The sequence below is a fragment of the Empidonax traillii genome, unplaced genomic scaffold (assembly GCF_003031625.1).
Source record: "Empidonax traillii isolate 1590-97213 ecotype Southwest subspecies unplaced genomic scaffold, ASM303162v1 scaffold597:size822913, whole genome shotgun sequence".
Taxonomy (NCBI): domain Eukaryota; kingdom Metazoa; phylum Chordata; class Aves; order Passeriformes; family Tyrannidae; genus Empidonax; species Empidonax traillii.
The window spans coordinates 488267-495810 of NW_020955790.1; the positions used below are offsets into that span (position 1 = coordinate 488267).

The 7544-nt window shown below is 41.4% G+C and overlaps 1 protein-coding gene across 2 annotated transcripts in view; it reads left to right on the top strand.

The window, feature by feature from the left end:
• Positions 1 to 7544, top strand: part of ATXN1 (ataxin 1) — a 274252-nt gene that overhangs the window by 51195 nt on the left and 215513 nt on the right. Inside the window, exon 3 of one of the 2 annotated variants that reach the window (XM_027898444.1) lies at positions 236 to 300. The exons of the other annotated variant lie outside the window; for it this stretch is intronic. The gene's annotated coding sequence lies outside the window, so the exon portion shown is untranslated. The remainder of the gene's footprint in view (positions 1 to 235; positions 301 to 7544) is intronic. 2 annotated transcript variants of the gene reach the window in all.

A 7544-nucleotide genomic window follows, 5' to 3' on the forward strand; every position in this document is an offset into this window, starting at 1 on the left:
GTTGCTAAACAAGTATGAAAAAAATGTAGATAGAACCATGGGCTTATTTTTGTTTACATTAATACTATTCTGTCTTGTCCTTGATATGTGGAGTTGTTGCTTTTCTGAGTCCTTGGCTAAGCCTTGGGGAAAGAGAGCATTCTGTATTGCTTTCATGGTAATAATACTTGTACTTCACTGTGTCACCACAGTTCTGCGAAAGCAAAGGATAATTTTCACTATCTCTTTTCTGCAGGCAGAAGAACGGAGGGAGTGAAGATGTCACAGGAGTAAGACCGAAACAGAGGGACTCAAAACCAGGTAAGAACTGCGGCAGAAGCAGTGAAGCCTTTAACAGACTGGTTTGTGTAACAACCTTTCCAGCCTGCAAGAAGGATAATTTAGATGCAATATGATAGAGGGCTGTAAATATCTGTCAAGCAATAGCTAGGAACATTGAATGAAGCAGGCAGGATGAGGTGATTCCTCTTGCATCAGAGTCTCAATCTGTGCAGTGTGACATAGCACATATCTACAGTTTACAGGTGCTGATGGAGAAGACGGCACAAATCTTGGGACATAATCCATCGAGGATCACTAAATAGCCAGAAACCGCATCCTGATCAGAAAGTCCCTTAAGCTGAAAACAGTGGGAGGCTGGAGAGTATATGGAGGAAGTAGTGTGTAGTAGTAAGGAGACAATGCCCATGTCTCCTTAAGCATCTGCTTGTGACCACTGTTGTCCTACAGCCACTATGAGGCCATTTTTATGTCCTCTTGCACAAAGAAGATTAGAGGACTTTCAAGACAAGAGGAAATGGGCTCAGGTTGCATGAGGGTAGGTTTAGATTAGATATTAGGAAAAAAAATTTCACAGAAAGGATTGTAAATCATTGGAACAGACTTCACAGGGAAGTGGTACAGTCCTTGGGAGTGTTCAGAAAATGTGTGGCTAATGGCACTTGACTGCATGGTTTAATGGTGAACGTGCTAGTGGTACTGGATTAACAATCTGGACTTGATGATCTTAAAGGTCTTTTCCAACCTTAACGATTCTATGATTCTATGAGAATATAAACTGTGAAAAATCTATTGTTAGAAACCTTTCAGAACCAGCTTCTCTTGAGTAGGAACAGCAGGTCATGAGATGGTCCTGCCCCCAGGTGTCCACTCCACTCTCTTGGCTTTACTTGACCCCATGACAGAACAATCCGCACACGAGCGAGTCTGTGTCTGTGATAGAACTTACACTTCACAAGACTTTGAATTTTACGATTTTTGAAGAGGCCCTGAGGGCGCTTTGAGAGAAGATTAAAAATAGGCTTTCAGAAGGCAGGTGTCTCTGGTGTACCTGTTGCCCAGCTAAGTTCCTTTTAATAAAACTTATTTCACACTGTTGTGTTTTGCTTGTAATATTTGTGTCAGGGCTTCGAGAGCTTTGAATAAGTATCTTTCACTACCTTAAGTATAAATAAATGAATAATATCATATGAGGATGATATGAGAGCAGATCAAGGACAGATAAAGCAGAGGAGAGCAAGTATAAATGGAAGCTCTCCTGTGGAAAAAGTGGGCAGGGTGAAAGAGAGAGACGTGATATGACAGTAATATGAGAACAATTGTTGCCTATTAGTAGAAAGGCCTCTGCTGAAGGGTAAAAAGAGAACATGAAGATCTGTCAGATCTCTGAGGGAAAGATGCTGCCTCTGTCCAGTAAGAAGTCAAAGTGATGCCAGTGTAGTTACAACATGGTATGTGCAAGCAGAAATAATTCTGATTTAAAGTAGTATCCTACCTCATGCCTCCTGTCATTTTTCCCAGGACTTTTTTTTTTTTTTTTTAAACCACAGAGTTTCAGGGTTCTTTGAGCATATCCCTGTGACCTTGCAGAATAAATGGGAAAAATGCCCACTCAGCTTGTAATTGGATAAATTGAAGGTAAATGTTTACCATGCTCACCTAGGTTGTTGGTCAAAGCCTTGCAGGCTGAGAACTTCTTACCCTCCAGGCAATACGCTGTCATGCCTGTGGTCTATCTCTGCCTGGGGATTTTCCAGCCAACCGTGACTATGAATCAAATCTAAGGGGATATAGCAATTCCTCCACAGCAAAGTTATTCAATTTAAATTTTTGTTTGATGTTTATGAACCATTCCAAGTCACCATTCCTGTGCATCAGGTGCCTGCTGTTTTGTGCTGTATGATACCTTTTGAAAACAAACACAGCTCTTTTCTGTGTAAAAGATACCGACATTCAGAACTGTTACTGACTTGCTGGTTAATACTGTACTAGTTATTAGTTTTCTTTTTGAAGAAAATACAGATACAAAATTACTTTTGTCTTGGACATAAAGCAACTTGCACTTGTCTCTGTCTTGAAACCAAGGCATGAGACCAGATTTACCCATATTGAATGAATTTGATAAACCTGAGTTATGAATTTGCATGACAGCTTTGGGGCCAAGGCCCATACGTATCATATTTTGTGAAGAAGAAGAGACAGTGAGAGTAGAAAATAGCTGTTATTCATAAGCTGTGCTTTTTCTCAACAAAATATAATGATTTTTAGAGTGTGAACAAAATGAGCAGACTTAGCAGTAGGATTGAGCACACTGGCTCTGGAGGTCTGATAGGTCAATGATCCATGAGGTAGGAAGGATTTGTTCAATAGACCAGAACAGCTCTGTTGGGGCCATTAAAAGACTTAAGGAGTCAAAAATCCATGTTTTCAATCCCTGTATCTGTCCAAACAGGTAACCAGTCCATTCTAGCCCATTCCCCATCTCCCCTTAAAACTCATTGCACTTATCAAAATATGTATAGCATTGATCAGAGAGACTGTGGCAGATTTTGGAAACCACACTGCCTTATATGTGGGTAAGAAACTTTAAGAAAGGTCAAGAGTTATTTCCCAACCCTAAGTGTTTACACGATAGATGCTAATCTAATCTGTCTAGACCATAACGCCCTTAACAGACAGAAAAAAAAAAACGGTGTAAGTGAACTCCCAGATAAGTCCCTGTACCAGGTATGATTTAAAGGGACAACACATGTCTCTTACAAGGACTTGTGGCCTCTGTCTGCTCCCTGCTAGCATCTGAGAGCCCCCTCCCAGAAAGCAGCTGGTGAATTCTCCTGAGGTCTGCACCACTGGTTGAATGTTAACAGCACTGCCTTGACATCCCTGGAAACTAAGCATTTTCCACAGAGTACAGCTTCCCTTCTGTGCCCTGCTGGTGTACTTTGAACCCAACATGAAGTGATCACTTCTAGGAATAAGACAGCTGTTTAGTTTCCATTTGTGCTTGTTCCTTCTTCTCACACCAGACACAGGGGTAACTGCAGGGGAGATATGTGGAGACCAGAACGTGGGGGGAGACCTCAGACCACCAGCCTGGTGGTCATAACAGTTATTACTTGAGAGGTGCCTAGACCAGTCAAGCACCTTTCTAGAGAAGGGCCAAGCACTTTTATTTCCCGCTGGTCACTGTTGGAACAGCTTATGGGGCTAACTGTGGTTGTGGTCCGTCCTGGAGTGGTCACTGGTAGGTTAGCTGATCTTCCTTCCAGATCAGAGACCTGTAACTGACCGAAAACTTATTCAGAAGACTAAATCACACTTGATTTTAAGACTTCAGAGGATTCTTCAGTTTTCTTAATTCCCTGATTAATTGCTTCGCCTGTTTTAGAAAAAGCAAAAAATCTGCATCTAAGGACCTATTGTTATTTAAAAGCTATTGAAGCTATTGTTATTTAAAGAGGAACTTGATTGCTTCTTTTAAAAAATCAAGACAATGATAAGGTAAATATTTCTGTACCTAAATATCCCATTACCTATACTGTAAGGCATGACAAATAATGATTTGTTCAGCAGCCTACAACCTAGCCACAATGTGGTAACATAAAGAATTTAAGGGCAGCCTTTCCTTTGAATTCACTTGCAAAGGACCACAGCATTTTAGCCCATAAGATTTTTCACTTTGAGTCACAGTGTAGTACTACATACTTGCTTAGTCTTCATGAATGCTTTGCTCTCATTTCACTAAATGTTAATTTGCATGAGGTACTTGTGGCTTTAAAGAGACAGCATTAGCTCTCTGTGTCTATCAGTCTAATTTCCTTGCATCTGAAATCAATCACAGAGTTCTGGAGAACATCCTCGGCATCTCTGTTTTGACAGGAGGTACACTCATTTCTAAGTGAATACACAAAAAGTAAAGATGTTAGTCATATTTTATTATGTTCACACAAGTGGCACTTAAAGAATGCAGTCCAAATACATTATTCTTCAGATCGTGTACATTTTTAACTTTCCTGAGGAAAGCATACCTTAATTAGCCAGCTGCAATCCAAATTATAGTTTCTCATTTGTTAAAGCTGTTAAAATACCTTAAATCAGCTGCATATGTCTGAAATAATAATGAAAATAACTGCATTAGCAAAACTTATCTGAATGCGAGAGGGCTATAAATAGATAGGAGGTGAATTGGACAGTCGGCAGATTCTGAGTTGGAATAAAAACATCTTACTTAAGCCAAAAACGTGGCAACCAATATTTTCTGTTATAAAAATATTTGAGATGAATTTAGGTTTTATGAAAGCTGTCAGAAGCTGAAATGAATAGCAGAAGTTCCCCGTTTATTTACAAGCCAATGCTAATACCTGATGTGTAAAGCAAGGCACCTTACAAGCAATGACAGCAAACCTTTGATTGTATTCAAAAATCCTTTTTGCCAGGGGATGAGAATGACTTGTATGTTCATGCTCTCCTGGAGTAACCTCCGCGTTGATAACGCTTGTCATTTGAGCAAATGGTATGACAGGTCTGTGAAGTGGATTACTACTGTCCACTAGAGGCTGTAATGAGACCAACAATGTCATTTTATGACAGACTGGAGACTGGGACTGTAACGATCAATAATTGTGAAATTACTTTTCATGCCCAATACATTGTCAATCTCTAGATTTCCCTGTGAATGTTTAACAAAAAATTAATTCCAACGTATTACACCTCTTATTCTCTCATTTTCCTTATGTACCATTAATGGTATACAATGTGCAGTGTAGATGACACACTACAGCTAGTCAATTGAAACACAGTTTCTTCTAGACAGTGTGCATCTTGCATGTAAAATTGTTTAATATCTTTTGGTCAATACTATATTCCACTGGGCGTCACATCACCAGCAGTAAATAAAAATGCTCGAGTTGACGTGGGTTCTTGTGTCCCACTCATTGCTTTCATCAACACCTCCATATTTTGTGGAATTCTTTGTGGAGGGAATATATTGAGGCCCAGTGTAGGCCCTCAGCAGGGAAGCTGCAGAGGCACAAGAATGTCTTGGGACACATTTATATATCCCGTGTGTCAGTCAATGTTCATAGAGGCATAGTCCCCTCTTCCCTCACCTGTTATATATCAAGTCAAAAAGGAGGTGAGAATGGTTTACGCACCTGACATGGCTGGTGGTGGTTGTGGCACTTTGCAGAGCCAGTGGGCTAAGGCTGCCTGCTGGCTCACGAAAACTATTGCTTTGACTTACAGTGGACCTACATTTTGGGAATCTCTTTACTACTCTGAAGCAGAAACACAGATAAGATGTAAAAACCTAGAGCTTGGAGTGTGGCAAAAAATGAGGGTCCTGAGGCAAACACCATAGCCACAGAGTGGAGGAACACACAAGCCTATTACATGAGCCTGCTGCAGAAGGGAACGTTGCCCAAAGCTTGCTTCAGCATGAATGTGGCTTCTCTTTCTCTGCGTGTGCCACACCTCTTGGCAAGGTGAACGTTTGAGAAGGAAAGATTCCTTTCTCCTGAGGTAACACTCTGTACTACTGGAATAAAAAAGGTGGCAGACAGGAGAATGCCATGTATTCCCAACTGAACCTTGATGATAGGTTTGAATTTCTCCAGGGCTTTCACTTGATTTTCAGTAATCTCCAGTCTTTGTCTCTCTCCCTTGGTTCCTTTTATTAAATCAATGAACCTTACATTAGCTGGGTGAATATAATTTTGCTGTCTGCTTTGCTGCTGTATATTCACTGTCTTGTAGTGCTGAGTGGCACGTTTGTCCAGACATCTTGGCCTGTTGCTGCTTCTGTCCCCAGACCACAACTAGAACAGAATATCATGTTGGTTTTCATAGTGAACCTGAACTAAAGATGCAGAAGGTGCTGTAGTAAAAGATCCTCATGTTTCATAAAGGTAGTCTGTATTACAGTATCAACTCTAAAGCAAGAGCACTGCAGTTTACAATGTTATTACTATGTTCTTTAGCAATTATGGTGAGCTAGTATAGTCATTTATAGAAAGGCCTATGCTGATCTGCACAATGACAGGCTGAGTCCTAGGGTACTTTGCATCTAGACTCTAACACTAGATTTAATGCTAAAACCTAATGCTAATATATAATGGACACATAGGAGGTATACCTGCAATAGAAACCTGGTAGCTTGGAGCCTGTTGTTGTGGCAAATTCATACAAGCTGCAATAAATGGCCTGGTCTGGAAGGCCATGTTACATGGAGTGCACATCTCAGGCCCTTCTGAGGCCTGTGACCCCACAGCGCCCAGCTCTCTGGAGCTGGTGGTTAACAGCCTTTGGTATTTATGAAACATTTTTTTGCAATGTCCTTGGGGTGTGGAGAGGCCTTCTCTGTGCTCTACTTCCCTTCCTGATGCCAAATCAGTGAATGGCTTCTTATGTACTACTGTTGGGTTGCATGCAAGCATAGCAGCCCGCTGTCCTTTCCTTTCCCTGGGCTGCATTCACCCCATTCATTGCTTCCATAAGTTGTTTTATTTCTCTAAGTTGTACCTGCCTTAGTAAGTTGATTTTTTTTCACTTGAATAGCAGACTGAGACAGTCCAGAAGGAGGATGTTTTCTGTGGTCTCGGTTTTGCATCCGTATTTGTTACTTGCCCATCACTGCAGTTTATGGCACTTGCAGAGACCTGCGTTGAGAGGAGTAAGAGAGTAACAAGCTGACGCTGGAATGCCAGGGAAGTGTAAGTTGCCATAGTCGGTGGGGGGGAGAGGTTCACAGTGGTCTGCATACAGCTGGGAGAGATGCAAAGAGGTCTTAAATGAAACCAGTGCTGAGGAATTAAGAGAGAGTCAGTACCCAAACATGCGTGGTTCAGCCCTGCCTGTCTTGTAGTTCAGTGACGGTATGAGTCAGAGCCTCTCTGGTCTGAATGAAGTGGAAGGTACTTTCTACAAAGCAACTCAAGCATATGCCAAGGATCCGGATAAATAAAACTAATTCAGAAAAAGGGAGTGGGATGCAGGCTCTTGCTCTAAATCACTTCACAGTTCTCCACAGCAAAATGCAATATGGCATCTTAAATAAAATCACCCTCTTCTGACTCTCGCAGAGGCTGCTTCAGAGCATTCCCTGGCTTCCAGCACAGTTTTATTTCCTCCCTTAGAGAGACAGACCAGCCTTGACTGAGCAACCGATTTTCATGCATCCTTTAAAACAGCATTCCCTGCCATTTCTGAAGGACAGCACGCGTTGCTAGCTGTCTGTTTCTTCCCCCTTAAACAATATAGGTTTGGGG